The following is a 22237-nucleotide window of genomic DNA, read 5'->3' on the forward strand; positions in this document are numbered from 1 at the left end:
GGAGGTGGGCTTGGTGGCTGGGGATGCTCTTTATTAAACCTCTTTTTCTCAAATAAAATAAATAAAAGTTTATTTAACTTCTATATATCAAAGTAGATGTCATAATGAGACAAAGTTAATTCAGCATCCATATGCTGTAACAGGTTATAATAATATTATTAAATGGGGAACTAAAACTGTTCAGAGAGAAAAATGTTAAGAAAAAAACACTAAGTCTGATGACAACAATACATTGTGTGTAACTTGCACATCACCATTCAAAGACTCTCAGGCCCATGTAGGCATATGGCTCATTCATCTTGCTCTATTTCCTAAACTAATGAAAGAATGTATTTTACTTTCTGAGACAAATTTTATCTCAAATAATCTGTATAAATTCGTTTCATGGGGTTTCTGGATCCTCTTGTAACATGGAAGAATTGTTCATCTGAAGACGAGTGCTCTCACAGTCAATCTGCATAATATTTTCTTAATAAACATTGAATATATTGAAATGAATATGTATGTTATATGATAACCAAAGAAAAAAAGAAAAAACTCATTTAGCTCCTTGTAAAAAAGCTAACATTAAAATATATGTAAGTAGAAATTGAGAATGAACATTAAAATTTTATTTGTAGACTCTATTTCTTGTATATCTAAAAAATATATTCAAAAATATTCCCAACTCCTTTATCAAAGCAGGTGGTTAGACCAGAGAGAGTATATCTCTCTCACATCTCCATTTAACTTAGTGGGACTAATTTCCCCCAATTTTATTTCATCAAGATTCCATTATCTTTAACTTATGGCAACAAGTTTTTAGTTTTGATTCTTAAACTATGGATACTGAGCTCTCCTCAAAATTGGTACCTGCAATTGAAGCTACCATATATGGAGTAAGTAAAATAACTAATTAAAATTTAATAAAACCAATGTCGTAAATTCAAGTAGGGTATCCCTGAATATCTGGGACAAATAAGTGAACTGGCAATTGCACTATAATCTACAATAAACAATGAGTATAATGGGGGTAAATAATGTGATGCTATTAGAGCATAAGAGATTTTCAACCCACGGTACAGGGATCAGAGGCAGATTAGTGAGGAGGTGGAGTCTTTGCTGAATTCTGTAGTAGTTGTCCAGGTGAGGGGCGGCCAATTCTGATCAATAGAACACGCCGAATGATCACATGACAAGAAAATCAGCTTTGTGCAACAAGATAGTTCGTAGATGCACCTTTCATTGAGATGGGAATCGATACACGGTAGCATGAAAAGTGTGTGAATTTCCTTAAACTATTTTAGCCTGTAAACATTTAGAATGTGGGAATCATTGGGTCTCAAATCCCATGATGCTACATCTGAACTAGAAAAAGAAATGACTGCAAAGTAATATTTGTTACCAACATACCCATTTAAATTAACGATGTGTTGTTGTTTTCCCATCATACCAATTTCTTCCCTGCCCCTCACGGAACAGTTATCTCAATCTGTATTTATTTTGCTCACGCTACTTCCTAGAAATGATCACCCCTTCTGAACTTGTGCAAAATGATGCATATGCATACACACGGTTCCTGTTAGACTCGAGTCCAGTTCTAATGCAGCCATTAACGAATCTTCAATTCTCACAGGTGAGAGCTTTGTTCCCCCCAACCCCACTCTTCTATTTCTCTCTTGCCTAGTGAAAGAGGACAGCATTTGAGCCATGCTACCACTCCATAGGTGATGCTAGACTCTGATGACACAGAGTAGAAAACCAAAAAACCTCACTCTCCCACATGGTTCCTTTTGGCCATGAGGTGTGCCATGAGGGGTCCATCCAAGTCGCTGGAGAGCTTTCCAGAACTCTCATGCTTCAAGCCCCAGGCCTGGGAATGTCTGTTAAGAAATAGGGTGGAAATTTGAAAATAAATAAATAAATAAATAAAAGTTCTCCAAGTTATGTTAATGTATTCTCCTTCAGTTAAGCTCCTTCTAACAGTTTAAGAGCCACTGGTTCTGAGCTGCAGAAACATTTGGAGAGCTACGCGTCAAGGGTCATAAACTTAGACGGTAAATAAGAAGGAGAAACCACAATTTGGAGTAAACATTCAAAGGTCATAATCTAACATTTATTTTTGGATCAAAGTGTAGTAGGGACTCATTAGAAGTCTGCAAAGAAAGAGGCAACATGAATAGCCATTTTAGGGACGTGGTGTAAAATGTCATAAGCAAAGAGAAAGCTATAGTTTTGAAAGCTTATTATAAGGCAGAGATGGACCTCACCCTGGGGAAAATGCTGTCAAGTCAGGAACTTTACAATACCATAGTAGGTATATGAAAATAGTAGGAGATGAGTTTGTTTCCAAAAAGATTTGAATTTGAAGCCCGGTCCCTTTGTTTATATGCCGTGTGACCATGAACTAACTACTTTCCTACTCTGAGCTTGCCTTATAACAGGTTAGACATATTTAAATACACGTCACAATACTAAAATCAGATCATGCATATTCAAGAAATGGGAGTTTTTGTTAAAAGCTTTATTTTCAATATCCTGTGAAAAATAACAATAGGGCCATACTAGGAACATTGGACGATAGAAAAGTCATAAAGGGTATGCTTCATTTTGCACAACTTAAAATCTCTATGTGGGGACTCAACACAGACAAAACATCTAATCCTGTTTTTAAAATATGTTGAAATACGCAGTGCTCTCAGGTGTCACTGCCAGCACCAAAGCCATACTCTAAGTATTTGACTTCTCTATAACCTATAGCAATCCGAAAAGGAGCATCTTCCCTTCTCCACTGGGGAGAAAACCAAGTGCAAAGAGAAGAAGCGTTTTGCATCTGGCCACACAACCACTAAGCTGGGAGTCTGGGATCTGAACCAGAGACCATCTGCCTTCACTGCCCATCCTTTTCCACCATGATCCATACCTGAAATAATTGTTTGTATTTAAGTATTAATCTTTCCTGTCTACTCTATTCCCACCTAAGTTTAGCCCTTATTTTCTTTCAAATTATTTATTATAAGACACTTTCTTTTTTTTTTTCCATGAGAGATACAGAGAGAGAGAGAGAGAGGCAGAGACACAGGCAGAGGGAGAAGCAGACTCCCCACAAGGAGCCTGATGTGGGACTCGATCCCAGGACCCCAGGATCCCACCTTGAGCCAAAGGCAGATGCTCAACCTCTGAGCCACCCAGACATGCCTACAAAACACTTTCTAATTAGTCTCTCCAAACCTCTAGTTTTATGTCCATTTGCTTCTTCCTATACCTATGTATTGAGTAACTACTACATGCCTGGCACTGTTTAGGTACAGAGGATACAGAAGTTGCTCTATCTTTTTGTTGTTGGGGCAGCCAGTCTAGCAGAGGAGACACAGCAAGCACATAAGCAAATGTGAAGTACATGGATGTACAGTATCTAGTCTAGGATGATAAGAGTGATAAATACAAATTGAGCAGGGTAGGAGGATTGAAAGTTAGAAGTTACCATGGAGTGATTATTTATAATAAAGTTAGGGGAATTGGAACAGACACTTGAGAGAAGTGAGGAAGTGAGCCATGCTTAATTCCAGGGAGCCAGTGTTCCCTCCAGCAGGAATAGCAGGACAGCATGTATGTGTGCTCTGGGTGCTAAAGGAGCAGTGTGGGTGGAGCAGAATTTTTGAGAGGGGATGGGGGAACAAATGACAAAGATCAGGAGATAATAGGGACTAGACCTGGAGTCTTAAAGGCCAGAAGAAGGATTTTGGCTTTTACTCTGAGTTGAGAAGCCACTGCAAAGTATTAATTAGAGAAATGACACCATCCAGCCTCTACTTTAGAAAAACAAAAAACAAAAAAACAAAACAAACAAACAAAAAAAAAAACACCAGTCTATGCTGTTTTTAAATGAAATGTTTCTAGCTTCCTTTCCAAGATACAACATCAATGAAGCTTCTTTCTTACTCATAACCCAACAGTACCTCATCCTCCCAGCCCACTGGTTTCAGCTTCTTGTAGTAGTGGCAATTGTGTCAGTGGTGATAGTGGTCAGAATAACAGTTCCCACTCCATGACCACTAGCCCTATTGATCTCTTGATCTACAGAGTTTTTGGTCTTTCACAAATGTCATTCTTCTGGAGAATCCTCTATTTCTAATGGAATATCCATTTTCATCTCAATAGACACTGATTGTTCTTCTACACAATAGTTTTGGAAATCCTGTTCTGCAGAGTTAAGATAAAACTCTTGGCATTCATCCTGTTTTCGTTCCTTTTGTTTTTCTCCCAGGGGATGGACTTCTTTTTATCCAGATCCTATAACTAAGTTCTTTCGTTCTTCAAATTGCTCAAATTCTACTCTATCTAGGAAGAGTTACTTGATTTTTCTTCTTGAAAGTAATCACTTTCTCTTGTGATCTCCCATGATACAGATTCATACACTTTTTTTTTTTTTAGCTTAGTCTTACATCCTCTATGGGGGTTAAATTCATGACCCTGAAATCAACAGTTGCATGGTCTACTGACTGAGCCAGCCAGGTGCCCCTTGTACCTTTTTATATGCCACTTAATACTGGTTATATTCTGTCCTGCACAAGATCATCCACATCTTATTTCTAGAGCAAGGATCCATAGGGGAAGGCTGTGTGCCTAATTCATCTTTATTCCTAATACAGTGTCTTAAACTCAACAGGAAAGAGATGACTATGTCAACAGTCAGTTAAGTCTTAATGTGATCATATCTATTCTGATTGTGTTTATCATTTATCTCCATGATTCAGTTGTAACCTCTTTTAAGTAAGAACGTACATTTGTCCCTTTCATATGTTCCTCATGTGCTCCATGTGGACATCTGTTGCTTTCCTTCAAGTCTTCAAAAGTTTATCAACTGAATAGTCAATTAATCCTCCAGGATGGAGAAATTTGCCAGCGCATTAAAAGATTTAAATCATCCCTAGAGCTCCATGCTGAAAGAGAGACTTCTTAGTTTCCAAATGTTTGTGGAATGCCTCGTGAACTGAAGAGAGAGAGCCAGATAGTGAGAACAGGTTCAAAGGCGTTCTCCAGTGGCTCTCTAAAAAGCTGAGATGCCACAATTGGGGTCAGAAACCTTAATCTTTGCTATCAGAGTTTTTATTGCTCTGGCGTGTTTTGATGCACTCCAGAGGGAACTGTCATCTTGCTTATTCCACAGGTTGGGAAACAGGCTTGTAGAGAGTATGTTGAAATAAGAGAAAGAGGTGAAATGAAATCTTGATTTTATTCAGTCTTAGAATATCATATGAAAGTGTAATACCTGGATTATTCAATTTTAGAGGTGTAGGTAAGTTGCAGAAAAAATCAATTAATTATGATATATAAATATATTTTTAGCTTTGATATTTTTACATTTCGTGTACAAACTAATGCTGTGTATCAAATAAGTTTAGCATAAAACTAAATAAAGGGAAGCCCCAGTGGCTCAGAGGTTTAGTGCACCACCTTCAGCCCAGGGTGTGATCCTGGAGACCTGGGATGGAGTCCCAGGTCAGGCTCCCTGCATGGAACCTGCTTCTCCCTCTGCCTCTGTCTCTGCCTCTCTCTCCTTCTGTGTCTCTCATGAATTAGTAAATAAAAAAATATTTTAAAAAAATAAATAAATAAAACTAAATAAATACAAAGTAACGTTTTCCTAAGACATTACATCAAATAATTAAGAACAAAACCTACATCTCCATAATGAAGTTACTGCCAACCTGCAAATAAACACAGGTAAATGATAATGAAAATGAAAATGAAAATGAAAAATGTCAGTTCGTGGTTTAGGTAGACCACAGCCTAATCATTTTATGTACAAATATTAGCTTTACTATTTAAGTCATACATTACTATAGTCTTATTATTTGCTCATCTACTGCCATACATCTCCACTTGACCACTTAAGCCTTGTTTGAGATTCAGCCAAAGGGATGCTAAATGATTCACTGTCAGGTTTCCTGCATCCAGGAAAAAGTCAAAAGGTGGGATAGAAGGCAGATGTAAATTTGGAAAAGATTGAGAGATTCAAGAGTTCAGTCTAGATCATGGAAGTAAGAGCACAGATGAGAAAGGAAAATTTATTCAAAGATGCTTAGAGCAAGTGAGAATGATGCAATTTTTGGTCCAAGTGGTAAAATTATATGTCCTAGCAATGTCGGTCTGCCAAAATATTAGAAGTTTAGAAGTACTGTACTTTTTTTCTCCTTTAGAATCATTTGGGTTTACAATTCCATTAAGAGAATCATTTGGGTTTACAATTCCAATAAGAGAAAAATAGGAGTTTATTGAAAATTTGAATGGCGTAACTTAGTTCTTTTATAATCTAAGGGAGATAGCAATGATTTTTTTGGAGCAGAAAGAAAGGATAAAATGTATTTCATTTGATGGAAGTAAACTTAGAAAGGAATAACTTTACTAGAGTTATAAGAGAGAAGAAATTGGCTTATACTTAGCACAGAAAATAATGGGAGTATTAAAATACTTTTTTTTTTAAGAGAATGAAGGAAACACTAAATCTCTTTGAATACTTACCTTTGGATTTATTTATCTGATCTATAATGAGGCTTCATCTTGAACTTGTTTCTCCTAATCTGGTAGTCTTTTTTCACTTAACATGCTGGTATCTTGTTATCTATAATTCATTAAACTACTGCTGTGTAAATATTAACTAACTTTTTTTGAAAGCCCTAGAAAACAGAAATAATTCTTCCTTATAATAAAATTCATTGGCTGCTGCTTTTTACTTTTTTCCTACTGTGTTCTTTCAGTTCTGAAAAAAATTAAATAAATACATAAATAAAGTGCCAGCGTATCTCAGGGTAATGTGGGAAGAATAAAAGACAACTGAACGCTCTGCTTTTTCTTGTCCCTTGTATGAAATGCAAATTTGTCCCATTTATCCTTGTAATTTTAGAAGACTAAATGTTACTTCGGTATTCCCCATTCGAAACTTTTTATAAAATAGCTTTTTTTTTTCTTAATATTATGGTTTAGAGATTTGCATCTGGTTCTAGAAAGGCAGTATGACATTCATCTTGCATTCTTTAAGGTTTAGGGTACTCCTAATTTAAAAGGAGACTGAAGTAAGGTAGAAACAGGGGTATCGATATTTTTTAAATTTTTCTAACTTGGCAATTATTCAATAATGGTTATTCCCTTATCTGTAATTTTGAAATAAAATAGGAAAAGAAAATAAGTTTAAAAATAATTTAAAATGATGTGTTACTGGAAATTATTTTTTGTCAGTAATATAAATACATTCTTTACACTAAGTTAGGTTTTTATCAGATAAGACAGGCACTTTTTTTTTTTATCTCAGCAGTAACCAGACAATTGTTATCTACAGCAGTAACAATTGTCTGGCCTTGAAATAAATTCATGGTAACTACAGAGCATTACAGATGATTGCATATTCCTAGGGTTGGATGTGAGTCCTGGGCTGGAGAAGCTTAGATTAGAAACATTTCTCCAGAAGTGCGAGAGTGCAAAGTGGGAGGATTCGAGTCTTCATAGGTTGTGCTGGTTTAACGTGAAGGCTTTTTCATCCTGAGCTTATGAAACTGTGTACTAAGAATTGAAATTTCTTGAAATGTAAGGAGGCTAGGTTGGTTATGAGATTTTGAGCCTATGAAAGTTCAGATAAATATAGGAGATAAGTTCAAGCCAGCCAATAACAGATACATACTTAATGATTGAGCTTCTCTTTAGGCAAAGTCCTGTGCAAGGTGCTGGAGACCATCACAGATGAATGGACCATTTTCCTTCTTAGAAAGCTTTAAAATTGTTGAGGGAGACAACTCGGAAGGCATCAAAACCCAAAAGAGGGTGCATAGTAAAGATGCACTTAAAAGGCATATACAATCCATTTTTGCATATAAGCAGTCTTAAACAATATATCATTCAGTAGCGTCTTCTGAAGTAAAAGGAATGTCAAGTATAATTCTAAACACCTAGAATTTTAACTTTAAATTCTTTTTTTGTGTGTATGGAATAAAAAAAAAAAAAACTGCCCTCTAGATTTTTAACATCCTATCATTTTTTAGTGTTGTCCTTATCATCATCCATTTGTTTCCCCTTCTATTTACTAGGCTTCTCTGATTCTCAAGTCCCTACAGGAAAAATGAGGAGATGATTATGCTATTTGTAACACTTCGACAGTGACAGGGTAACTAATGGCACGAAAGAGTTAATTAATCGTGTTCTCTGATGTGCCTTCTGATTTCGAAAGTGTTGTTTCGGATTTAATTATTTCCCATTATGTGATTTCATTCATTTAGGGAATAAGTTGAGAAGACTCATGCTTAAAATCTATTTACATAGACAATGTATGAAGGGAAAAAAACAACGCAAGAAAGGGCCTGATTAAGCACAAAAGAAATAATGAAGACCATTGAGAACAAAGACTTCCAAACCTTTCGCATCATGGAATCTTTTCAAATACCTATCACATCATCTGTGAAAATTGTAAGTAGAAATTCCTTCGCTTGTATCCAGAAATATGGACAGACTTCAGATAGAAATAGAATAAATTGAGTGAGTTGGAGAGCTAACTCTCTCACTCCTCTCTCATCTTGTATGACAAGGGACAATGATCTTTTATACCTTGTCATACAAGAGCTTTTAAATGATCTTATAGCAGATCATTTTAATTTCTCTCTCTCTCTCTATTCACCACTATAACATTTGGTATTTTATGTGGTTCAGTTTCAAACAACCTCTATGTAGGGAAAAGGCTAAAGGCATTTTACTGGAGAAGCACAGGTGGTCTTTATGCTTTCATTCGCTAGCTTTCAGGGAATCCTAAATTCTGTTGAAAAGCATTTTACGATGAGGGGTGCTCTTTGGGAAATAAGTTTTCTTGAGGGACACAGCTGATTTTGAAAAAAAATATTATTTAGCCCATAAAATTAAGTATAGATCAAGTGTTATGCCAACAATGGATCTACCCTCTGCGGGTTTTTTTGTTTGTTTTTGGTTTTGGTTTTTTTTTTTTTTTTTTTTTTTGCTATGAAGTCTTTAATTCTGTGTTTCATGTGTCTAAACCCAGAGAGACACATTGGGCCAGAATATCAGTTATCATTTGCAGTTAGTGTGATTTTAAAAGAGAGTCAAGAAAATCAAATTCTTTAGAATGTGCATGTAATTTTATTTTATTTTTTTAAGATTTTATTTATTTATTCATGAGAGACCCAGAGAGACAGAGACAACGGCAGAGGGAGAAGCAGGCTCCCCATGAAGAGCCCAATGTGACACTTGATCCCAGGACCATGGGATTACGCCCTGAGCCAAAGGCAGATGCTCAACCACTAAACCACCAGACATCCCTGTACATGTAATTTTAGACTAAAACAATTTTACTCACTTTCATCGTCTACCTTGTTAAATGTGTTAGGGCACAATTAACTTTTGAATTCTTCAACATTTTAAATGTTTATTCAGAAGGCAAAATATGATCAATAAAGGTTTGTTTTACTTTGAAACCAGAATGTTTGGCTGCTGCTTCTTCTTCTTCTTTTTTTTTTTTTTTTTTTTACTTTTTATTTAAATTTCCATTAGTTAACTAACAGTGTAATATTAGTTTCAGGTATTCAGTATAGTGATTTAACACTTCCATATGTCACCCGGTGCTCATCACAACAAGTGCACTCCTTAATCCCCAATCATCAATTTCACTCATTCCTCTGACCACCACCCCTCTGGTAACCATCAACTTATTCTCTATTGTTAAGAGTCTGTTTCTTGGTTTGTCTCTCTCTTTCTCCCTCTCTCTCCTTTCTCCTTTGCTTGTTTGTTTTGTTTCCTAACTTCCACACAGGAGTGCAGTCATAATGGTATTTGAATGGCTTTAAATCTCAGCTATTCCATGTTCTGTAAATTCAGGCAATTATTTTTTTTAAGATTTTATTTATTTACTCATGTAGACAGAGAGAGAGAGAGAGAGAGAGGCAGAGACATAGGCAGAGGGAGAAGCAGGCTCCGTGCCAGGAGCCCTATGTGGGCCTCAATCCCAGGTCTCCATGATCACACCCTGGGCCAAAGGCAGGCGCTGAACTGCTGAGCCACCCAGGGATCCCCGAACTCAGGCAATTATCCTAAATATCTGTGATTCAGCTCTGTGCCTGAAAAAAAGATATTGGAAAGAATAATAATAATACCTATCTCACACTTTGAAGATGAAATTAGTGTGATTGTGTGTGAGCAAGAAAGAGAAAATATATGTATATGTGTATCAGTATATTTGAGGGAGACAGAGAATGAGAAAAAGAATTTACAAGAATACAGACACAGAATGAGCTCTAATTTTCATTGAAACTCTGTAAAAAAAAAAAAAAAAAAAGCCCTAAAAACAAACAAACAAACAAAACAAAAAGCCCTGCTTTTTTTAAAAAAAATGCAAATTAAATACACGAATTGATATTGGCAGTCATTCTCTAAAAGAGGCTTATTCTGGTCATTTTAGTAATCTAATAATGTAATCTCTCATTCTATAAATTTATAAGAATCTTTTTATCCTTTCCTACCAGAAATATGTTGAAGGATCTACATTATGTTTATATGGACATATACATAAACATATACATACTATTATTCTTTTTACAAAAATGAAGCCCTTTCTGGCATAAACCTGTATATTGATACCTATATCTACTAATATCCACATTTCAATATCTCTATACATATTTTTCCTACTGCTGGATAACAAATTACCACATGTTTATCAGTTTAAATGTAACACGTTATCACAATGTGTAGATCAGGAGTCTATGCATGGCTTAGATGAGCCCTCTGCTCCCGGGAGTAAACAAGGTGCTGATGGGGGCTAGGGTCTCATGTGACACTCAAGATTGTCTTTCAAGCTCGTGTACTTGTTAGTAGAATTCAGTCCTTGCTGCTAGATATCTCATGGTGGCTTGTTTCTTCAAGACTGACAAGAAAGTCTGATTTTTGATCTTTTCACCCTCTTTTAAGGGTTTTGCCTGATTAAGTCAGGCCCACCAGGGATAATCCTTTGATTGTGTTAAAGTCAATTAATCAGGGATTTGACTTACATCGAAAATTTTTTTCAGCTTTGCCATCTGATGTATCATAATCATGGCAGTAATAGCCCATCACCTTTGCCCATATGATATTGGTTATCAGTAATTGAAAGTTTCTACCTACACTCATGGGGAATGGGATTATACGAGGTCGTGGATCATTGAGGATCTTAGAATTATGCCTACCAGAACTTTTCCGCCACCTGGATTAGCATATTTGAACTTCTTGTTGCTTCACTGGTTATTGAGTTTGTCACTCTGTTCTGACTCAGCTTTCTTCTTTCTTTTCCAATTTTGATTTAGGCTTTAAAAAAAAAAAGATTTTATTTATCGACTCATTTATTCATTCATTCATTTATTCGAGAGAGAGAGATAAAGACAGAGAGCAAGTGTAGGGTGTAGGGCGACGGGGTGAGGAGCAGAGGGAAAGGAACAAGCAGACTCCTTGCTGAGCATGGATCCCCACCAGGAGCCAATCCCACAACCTGAGACCACCACCTGAGCCAAAATCAAGAGTCAGATGCTTAACTGACTGAGTGACCTGAGCATCCCTGACTTAGGCTTTTGAACGAACATATAAAAATGGGATCCCTGGGTGGCGCAGCAGTTTGGCACCTGCCTTTGGCCCAGGGCGCGATCCTGGAGACCCGGGATCGAATCCCATGACGGGCTCCCTGCATGGAGCCTGCTTCTTCCTCTGCCTGTCTCTCTTTCTCTCTCTTTCTCTCTCTCTCTGTGACTATCATGAATAAATAAATAAAATCTTTAAAAAATAATAATAAATAAATAAAATTACATAAGTAAGAATCCTATTATAACATATGTGCACCATATGAAATGTTTGAAATGTTAGGCAAGACTCAGCTATGTGTGTCTGTTTTACATGTGCTTATCATGGAGTAGAAGTCGTACAGTAACATGTAAAAGTAAAACAGATTATGTCACTTTCATATTAGATAATTTTAACAATGATTGTAAACTTTTGGTGCTTTTTGTCTGACTTTTTTGGTAAATAATGAAATCAGTTGTGAGGTATTATTAGTGATTTAATTACTTAGAGGCAAGCATTTGTTGCTATCCTCTCAAGCATCTAGACCAGTTTAATTGAAGAATATATTCAGTTTTCAATGAGTCCTGATAAAAAGAAATACCATTTGAAACTACTTATCTCTGTGAATCAGATTTCTCAAAACTGCAGTTCAAACAAGACCTAGAAATGTCTGACCTATCAGCAACAATAGTTCGCGAACGCTAGGTCCCTGACGTGGCCATTATTTTCTAGTTATATTATTCACTACAAGGATTATAAGTATAACCTTAAAGGTAAATATATGATCATAAGATTTGGCATATATCAACGGCAGGGGCAGTGAATGAGATGTATATTTTGAATGAGATATCAGTTGATTAAAGGGTCTATTGCTTTAAAAATGTTTGAAAGCCATAAAAGAGTTTGAACAATGATAGTATTAGAAAGACAGGATCCATAGCTAGTAAACAAATCTAGGAAAGTCAGGGGTTCTCATCAAATAATAATTAAATTCAAATATCTCTTTGATGGGACTTATGAAAGCTATTTTATAATCTGACCATGTCCATCCAATCAGATAAAAGGACTACTGATATCATCTTACTCCAGCTAAGGGCTTCATGGCACAATTAAGGCCCTGTTGGTACTCATGCTCTCCTACAATGATGTATGATCACGTATCTTGTGTAGCTGAGTAATCCATATATCTAAATAAATAACTCTCCTACCACCAAGATCAGACTGTATGCATTTTATCAGACAAGGTCAGGTCTTTCAGCTGTAGTTTCCAGTCAGCATAGGGTTTGTGATATGATTTTCCAAACACAGCAAATCACTTAGTATATGCTTCATAAGTGACAAATACTCCTGCCCTGGAACAGAGCCAGTAAAGCACCTACATCTAAACATCCTAAAGTTGTTAGGTTTCTTACTGTGCTTCTGTTTTTCAGTCTTATTGAAGCACACTAAATCACACACATTTAGAGAGTACAGTTTGATCAGGCTTGACCTATGTACATTCCACAACCAAGAACACAAATATATCTAGCAGCCTCAAAAATTTTCTTGAACCCTTGGTAATAGCTCAACCCACCTCCTCACAGAGCTACTGATCTATTTTCTTTCATCATAAATATTAATGATTAACATTTCTGGACATTTATATAAATGAATCATAGCATATGTGCTTTTTCCGTGCCCAGCTTCTTTCACTCAGCTGCTTATTTTAAGATTCATCCACATTGTGGTAAGCATCAATAGTTCATTCCTCTTTATTGCTGAGTGGTACTCCACTGAATGGATATAAAACATGTTTTACTATTTTTTAGGATATATCTTATAGATATATTTTAATGTAAACATCCAGAAAGCTACCTGATTATTTTGTAATGGATGCAGAGTATTAAATAGCATGAAGATACCCATTGTAATCCCTTGGTGCTGCAATAAACTTATTAGTACACAAATCTTTGGTGCATGTGGACATTTCCATAGAACAAATGTCAGGGGGTGGATGGGTTATCTCAAATGGTATGCCCAATTGAATTTAGATAGATCATGTAATACGACTTCAAAAAAAAAAACGTGTACTATAAAAAATTCTGTATGTACTCTTGTCTCTAAAGGAATAATAACCAGAGTTTTAATAGTCATGCAAATGCATTCATGACACTGTATGGCATGGGATCAAATGAAATGCAATCCGAAGGATGAGACAGGGGAGTATTTTCTTTCTTTTAAAAAGATTGAAGTGGAAGCTCTAATGAAATACAATGGAACTCTAGCACAGTGATGATCAATAGCAATTATGTTTATAAAATGGCCCTAAAGTACTAAGAAGTTCTCTCAAGTGTCTTCTGAATATTCAAAGGCATTTAATAATAATTTAACTTAGTTTTAATATTCATTGCATTTCAAATATTTTTAGAATTCTTTTGGAATTTTATTATTTAAAATAATTGACTCACGAGACTTTCTGGTTAATCTCTTGCCGTTGGTCAACAGCCAACTGTTTGGAAAAAAAGATAGAAAAAAAAAAAGCAAACAAATAATATGAGAGGTTTTTCAATTTGGCTATATTTTACCAAGTTGGGACTATTTGATTTTGGGTGATTTCTTGTACTGTTTTTTCTAGTCTCATGAACCAATACAACTGCATAAGGTCAAAGTCAGATTTATTTAAATTACTTGGGTTAGTCAAACTTATTTGTCCATCTAGTGAAATAATTGTTTTTGACACACTTTTTTTTTTTTAATTTGAGACAGAAAGGGAGAGCAAGTGGGGCGGGGGGAGCAGAGGGAGAGGGAGAAGCAGACTCCTCATCACACATGGGGCCAGACGGGGGGCTCCATCCCGCAACCCTGAGGTCCCTCACTGGGCTGAAACCAAGAGTGTGTCACTTAACCGACTGAGCCATCCAACATATTCTTAGTAATTCTTCCTATGTGTTTTTTATTAGGCCTATCTCTGTCTCTATCTCTTTGTATCTATCTCTGAATCTCTGTCTCTCTGTCTCTCTCTCTCTCTCTCTGTCTTTCTCTCACACACGTTAGGACCATGTGTTAGTCCTCTGTCCAGTGGATGAGTATTCTAAGACTTTTGTTTAGTCCAATGGGGTTGACAATGTCCCACCCCTCTTTGAAAACAAAATGACATCCTAATTAAAACTCCAGAATAAAAAAAGCATTCACTTCTTATATTTCTCTTTTTCTGTTGATACAGGAAAGAGACAGTTTTCCAGTATACTATCCTCTGTAGCATTTGGGTGGGCAAGCAATCAGTGGTCTTTGTTTTGTATTTTTTGACAGCAAGGCATTATATGGGGGAGATAGACTCCATTCTAATTCCTTACCCTTTCTCCAAGTTTTATAACTAAATAACCTTTTTAAATAAAATATTGCAACAGTCCTGCATTTTGAGGATGAAAGTGCTGTTTTCTAAAAGGTCAATTCAATCTGGGAAATGTTTTCGGTTTAGACAATACATTATACACTGCAGAAACCCGTGGCAATTTTCAGCACCACTAACAACGGGAAGTAAACTTCAGTCATTCACAGTAAGATGGCAATGTGGTGACATTTGAAGCCTGGACGTGGCTTCTTACATTCATTGTAGGTGACTGATGCTCTGTGGCAGAGGCCTTTTCCAACGGCAGATGAATTCTAGATATAAATGAAAAAAGATGATCAGAACAATTTACAAAATGAGTGAGACCCCATCATCTGAGTGACAATATTCTTCCTTTACAGCAGGCAAGGATTAAAATACATCAAATTAATAAATCCCTAGGAAACCAATAATCTCACATTTGCTGAACAATTGTATCTTCTAGTAGTTATTATCTTTGAATTACAGTGAGCCACTATCTTTGTTTCATTTTCCAGATATATGTCCTTGTCCATCAAAAACTATGGCAGTTGTACTACACAGCTAGGCAATAAATTTATGAAACATCTCTCTGAAGTGCATGCTTGTTTCATAATCCTGATTCCATATCTTTATTTACTTCAAAATATATGGAACTGTCAGCATGAGGGTCAGAAGATTACAGCACTTTCTTTGTTTCTTTGCTAGTGTTTTTTATTTAACTTGAAAAATAAGCTGCAGCACCAAGGGAGTGATGAAATAAAGGATATATAGAGTCACAATGGCATAAAAACGGTAAACACACAACTGCAGATAAACCGTAAGAAAGATCATTGTATCAAATCATAAAAAAAAAAAAACATGTTTACTTCAGTAACTCACACAAAGAACTCATAGAGGTAACTCACACACCACTTTTTTTAAATTCATAGAAAATAGGAAATGATATATAAGAGCTTTAACATGAACAGACAAAGCTTTCTCTTTTTTCTCATGGTATTGCCTGGCTTCGATCTTAAGACATTGTGAATAGGATTCTCTTTGATATTTGGTGATGGCCTAATTTAGCATTTAATCTACCTGGGCTTAGAAACAGCAACACTCATAAATTAGCACATCACTTAAATAACATGAAAAAATTATCAATAACTAAGTAGGCAATTTTAAATTCAGGAGCAATTCCTTGTGAAACCAACAGAAGTGGGCATACAGATGGGCACCAACAACACATTCTTACTATAGAGTGCTTTGATTTGGAACTACTTACCATTTTAGAGTTCAAAATATCCTTTAGCTTAATTCTACCAATTAAGAAAGCAGGCTTTTTTTTTAATCTTCTTGACATATATGATATTGCATGAATTAAATATGTTGAAATCAATTTTATTACATGGTAAATTTCCCGAGGTGATGGAAACATATCAACTCTACACTGCTATGATTAATTTCTATAAATATTTGATGGAGTGTGTGTGGGGGGGGGAGACCGGGGAATATTTGTTATTGTTTTATGTCATTTGATTTTTAAAATACTGCTGTCATTATCCATAATTTACTAATACACAATTATGACTTCTGATTTTTCATCCAATCTGTATACATCCAAATCTGTGTAACATTTTGCCAATCTTTGATTCATCTATACAATTTTTAAAAGATACTGGCTTTTACAATTTGCCAAGGATTTCCATAACAAGAGTAAATACATTAAACATCCTTCAGGCTCCTCTGATAATTTATCAGCATTTCCCTAGGACCGAGGAGAGTTATTCAATTTCTTGGAGCCTTGGTTTGTAAAGAGTCTGGTTCACAACCTTATTATCTGGTTTCACCACTTACATTATGTTCCGCGTCTTTGGGGAAGCTATGTTGGGCATTCAATACACTTAGAGGTGAGTATAATTTTCATTCACAAGCAAAGCACAAATACGAAATGCCTGGAGGCTCTTTGTTCTCCATACTTAGAACTAAGTAAAGTGTTCAGAGAGTCTTAAGAGACTTTCAGGTCAAAGCTTCACTGATAATATTTTCTGAGCAAAATGCAATTGGTTTAGGAGCAGTTACCACTGCTACTAATTAATAATGACCTTTTGCTCCATTTTTTTTTTTTCTAATCGGTTATATTATTCTCCGGAGCTTAGTCCTACCATTTTAACGTTCCTAGTTTGCAATGGTCTCAATGTTTGTGTACTCCCAAAATTTATGTTAAAATCTAATACCCAAGGTGAGGATGTCAGAAGGTGGAGCTTTTGGGAAGTGATTAGATCATGAGAGTCCAGCCCTCATGAATGGTATTAGTATCCTTTTTAAAGAGGCTCTCCTTATTAAAGAAAAGGTCCCTTGCCCCTTCTATCACCTAAGAACACAAGAATTCTGCAACCTGGAAGAGGTCCCTCACTAGGCCATGCTGGTGCTCTGAGCTTGGGTTTTCAGCTTTCAGAACTGTGAGAAATAAATTTCTGCTATTGATAAGCTATTCTGTTACTTTGTTGTAGCAGCCTGAACAGACTAAGACAGTTGGATAACTAACTAGCATTTGAGACATAATGAAATGCAAAGAAAACTAATGACTCTTACTTCCCCTCCCCTATGTCCATCTCCTATCTCCTGACCTTTCACAATCTCAGTAAGTGGCATCACCTTTATTTACCAGATCATTTTTATTCTGCCCTTTGTCTCATATCCCATACCCAGTTCAACAGTATATTCTTTGGAATTTATTTCCAAAATAGGTCTTAAATTTTATTGTTACCACTGTCCTGTTCAAGACACCACCATCTCTCTTCTAAATGTCTGCAATGGTCTCCTGACTGGTTTCCCTTTGTCCATTCTTGCTCTCTTCTGGTCCCTCTGCTCTGTCTGTAGATTAAACCCTACCATGCCATCCTTCAATTTAAAACTCTCTAGCAGATCTTCATTATTACGAAAATAAAATCCAAAGCATTTATGGTGCCAAGTATCTCTTTTACCTCTCTCCTCCATCTCCCATTCACTGTATTCTGGCCATGGGGCCTCTTTTGTGCTTACACACATGGAGTAGGGCCCCCCTTACAGGACATTTGTAATTGTTGTCCTTTTTAGAGCAGCTTTAGAATTCACTCTCTCACATTACATTTCATCTTATTAGCATATATCTGCACTTAGTGCTATGTCTTATTAGACTATTTAAAAGATATGTAAACTCCTTGAAATCATCTATCACACTCTACATTGTTTATATAAAACTTAGAAGATGTTGAGTAAATATTTGTTGACTGAATGATTAACTCACAAAATTCATCTTGGGGCCATTTGGGAAAAGAAACATTGTCTTTCAAAACATTGCACGTGTTCTATTTCGGGAAACTAATAGATTTAAGGGAAAGCCTATTGAATTGAGAAATGTATTATGTTGGCAGAGTTGCATATACATCTCTATAGAAAAACTACTTTGTAATAAAAGGAACCAAAAGTATTAAATTGTTAATTCCACTCTCAAAATTATATTACTGTTTGCAGCAATGCATTTGAGTTTTTAAAATAATAAACATAGTAAAATATCTTGTTCAGTAGAAAATAAGTGTTTTCTTATGGAATATGTTAAATTGAACAAACAGGAAAACCATCTTTATGTCTTGCATCTGGGCTAAAGAATATATTGACACTTGTAACTTGTATAAGCTATTGTTTTGGTTTTGGTGGGGTTTTTTTTGGGGGGGAGGATTTTATTTATTTATTCATGAGAGACACAGAGAGAGGCAGAGACATAGGCAGAGGGAGAAGCAAGTTCCCTGTAGGGAGCCTAATGTAGACTCGATCCCAGGACCCCAGGATCATGACCTGAGCCAAAGGCAGATGCTCAACCACTGAGCCACCCAGGCGTCCCAAACCATTGTTTTTTAATTTCCGATTTTGTCAATAACATGATTAACCATACAGTCTTAAGTTAATGCTGGATCAACACTTATCTATTTAAACTTGCTAGTTTTTAAAAAATAAAGAATATTGCTACTGAAGGAAATATTTCCAAAGAAAAAAATACAATTATTATATAAATGTATCAGCACAAAAGGGTGTGCCTTGGCTCTTGGCACCTACATAATAAAGAATTAGAGATCTCTGCCCAGAGCAAAAGTAGAAGACAGTTTTATTAAAGACAGGATACTCTCAAGGTGGGAAAATGGACAGGCCCAGAGGTGGATCTTTTCCTTTTATGTGAGTGGGGGTCTTGTGTCATGGACAGGTTGGTCTCTAATGGAGGCAGCTTCCAATCTTTTGGGGGAGTCCTCCTACAAGTTGGGAGGGGGACTTTTTGACCCTACACAGTTTGTACAGGAATCATCATGGTAGCCTTCTTCCATGGTGCGGGGGGGAAGGGCTATGACCTCAAGCAATGATTATAGTGAGTGTAGGGGTTACCCTGAGACAGAGGTGGAAAAGGAGAAAGCATACTCTGGACCTGTGGCTATTGTCCTGTTAGCCCCAGTGTCTTGGAAGCCACAAGGTCAGAATGTTATAAGTCACAAAGTCAGGGTGTTGTGCTCTCAGGCTTCTGATGAGATACCTATACATCACCATCCTTGCTTCCAGCTGGTGTCTAACCACCTACTTTACTGTCCCCCCCTCAAGAATTTAGGACTCTATAATCTCCCTGGTCAAGAGATGAAGGTTTCTTAGGACTTTCCTTCCACTGCTCATACCTAGCTTCTTCTACCTAACAAACATAGTATATACTAGATAAAATGCATTGTTGAATTTTGTGCCTAAGATATCTATTTCTCATAACTTCATTATGAATCTCTTTTGAAGCATAACTTTTTTGCTTATCTTCACGAAATTTTTCATTTATCTCTAAAGCAAATCATGCTATACTGAGGATTTTAAGATGGGCAATATGATGAGAATATCTAATCCATGTTTATAACACCATATGTATAATACCATATATGTATTGCATATAGACAGTACGTCTATCACATATACAATGGTATTATGTAGGTAAATAATATGTATAAAAATCTTTCTACATAGAAGAATAACTGAACTCAAAACACACTAATCTCTGTACTGAAATGAAGCATTTCATTTTAACATAAATAAAAATCATACTTAAGGAGAAAGTTCCAGCTAGATGAATTTAAAGTGCTGAATATGTTCAATTCAAAATAATATCTGGATTTGAGCCTAAAGCATTTTCAGCAGATCACATATTGGACAAAATTCTATAATCACCATACCAATGCTTCTTGGTATTTTGTTCATCTAAGAGGGGGTGACATATATTGATAGTGTCTATCAAATTGTCACCATTAACCAAATAATTAAATTCGATCGTATTTTTGTTTTTAAAAATTTCTGCTAGCTAACCCATTATTATTTAGTAGCCATATAAGAAGTGTTAATCATAAGCTATATTGTTTCTCATACTGTCAGCTCAAAACCTGTTTCTGTTATAAAATAATCCAGACATTTTCCTTTACCCGATGAAGCCTTACCCTGACCTCACCCTAAGCCTCAGGTCACTTTCTGAATTTGCTACTTTTTGCTTTGAGGACTCTGTGACAATGAGCTAGTGAAGGGTTTCAATTGTCCATTATAGAAACTGACATCAACCTTTACTCAGCAGCTACCAGTTTTTTTTATTAGACAAGTTGAGTACCAACCGATTTGGCCATTCATCTGTCTTGACCTTAGGAATCCCATGATCTATTAGACATTGCCACAGAACTCTGTAGCTGTAGACACTGATTGCTCTTGTGGTTTTAATGCCTATTATAGTATAGCAATTATGTCCCTTTTGTCTCTAATAGGAATTCTAGGGAGTTTGTGTTTTGTTTTCTAACATCTATGAAAGGTAACTCCAGCTTACTAAGGTCACTTACCACAGTGCTTCTCAAAAATGCCAGTTCCTCTATTCCCTCTGTTGGTACAATTGATATGAGATTTCTGCAGGGAGATGGTCTGATCCTTCACAAGAGAACCTACTTATATGGCACATTTTGGGATCTTTCATAAAAAATCAATTCTGATTCTGATATATATATTTTTTTCTGATATATATTTTTTCTGATATATATATATATATATATATATATATATATATATATATATATCTTGATATAAGCTATTTGCCCAACATGGGGCTTGAACTCATGACCCCAGAGATCAAGAGTTACATGCTCTACTGACCAAACCAGTCAAGCACCCCCAATTCTAACAATCTTATATTCTTGAGACTCCCTATACATCTTATAACTTGCCAAAAATATCTGGATCTCTCTCCTAACTCACTATGGCTCATTGTCCCTCTGAGGTTTCAGAGAGCCATCCAACAAAATCTTGAGACCAATTTAGGTCCCCATGCTAAAACTCTAATTTCTGAATCGTGTTTACATGCTCCCAAATTTGTAAAACTTCTATCAAGACTTAAATTCTTTGTGACTTGGTAAAACATCCTGTGATCCAATACCAAATATATTTACAGGGTTACTAACATTACCTTTTGGTTAGGTCCTGAAATTCTTTCAGCATGTGGGCTATTCCTCTCAGAGCTCCGGTTCTGCAAAGACTTTGCTGTGGTTACCAAGCTGGAAACACTAGGGGTAAAAATTTAGAATCCAAAGAGAACAAGAATCTCCAGTAAGGGTACGCCTTTAGGAGAAAAGAGGCCACTCTGCTCACTCAAAGTGAAGAGGACTGTTCTTCCTGGCCAGGAAGATTCAGATGATGTAAGGAGCACATGAGTTTCAGGCTCAGCCAGTCAAATATTCCTACATAGAAGATAGAAATCTCCAGGATCTTTTTTTTTTTTCCTAGTAGAGCCCTGACTTAGACAGTGGAGGCTTTTCAAAGCTATATATTCCGTTTCCTTTGAGGCTCTTTGTAGCTGTGTAAATAATGGGTTCAATTTTAAGCAGTTTGGCCTGTGCTTGCAAGAAATGAGTTTCTCCTTCAGAATTGCCCGTTTTCACAGAATATCTTCCTTAGCAGTTGGCTTTCCTGACCATCATATTCTTTTTCAAAACCTCCTAATACTGTCATAAGAATAGAGCACAATTTATAAATAACCATTGTCTCCATATCATTTAATCACCACAGTTACCTTTCATGATGCTTCCTCTGTCACCTGCAACTCATTGCAATTAACCTCAGGCAAAAGCATAGTAATTATGATGTCACTGCATGTCAGGTCTTATCACAACCTCACTGACCACCAGCAATTAAGTCTTTATTGCCATTGCATTGGTGGGCAGTCTAACTTCGATATGGTTCTATGTCAGCAATTATCATCAGTGCTAAGTAGAATCTCTCATTATCATAAACAGAGAAGCCTGAGAATGGGAGACACAGGGT

The 22237-nt window shown here is 36.2% G+C and overlaps 1 long non-coding RNA gene across 3 annotated transcripts; it reads right to left on the reverse strand.

Annotated features, from left to right (window-relative positions):
• Window positions 1–1213: 1213 nt before the first annotated feature.
• LOC102154090 lies at window positions 1214–22060 on the reverse strand. 3 transcript variants are annotated; one of them, XR_005376303.1, is made up of 5 exons: window positions 21384–21980; window positions 15144–15201; window positions 14007–14047; window positions 11196–11313; window positions 1214–1862 (listed from the first exon to the last, which is right to left on the reverse strand). It is a non-coding gene; the product is annotated as an uncharacterized LOC102154090 (long non-coding RNA). The 3 variants fall into 3 exon arrangements; XR_005376302.1 differs by lacking the exons at window positions 1214–1862; window positions 21384–21980 and adding exons at window positions 9931–10091; window positions 21987–22060; XR_005376301.1 differs by lacking the exon at window positions 1214–1862 and adding an exon at window positions 9931–10091.
• Window positions 22061–22237: the final 177 nt, after the last annotated feature.

The sequence above is a fragment of the Canis lupus genome, chromosome 22 (assembly GCF_011100685.1).
Source record: "Canis lupus familiaris isolate Mischka breed German Shepherd chromosome 22, alternate assembly UU_Cfam_GSD_1.0, whole genome shotgun sequence".
In the NCBI taxonomy this organism is placed as follows: Eukaryota; Metazoa; Chordata; class Mammalia; order Carnivora; family Canidae; genus Canis; species Canis lupus.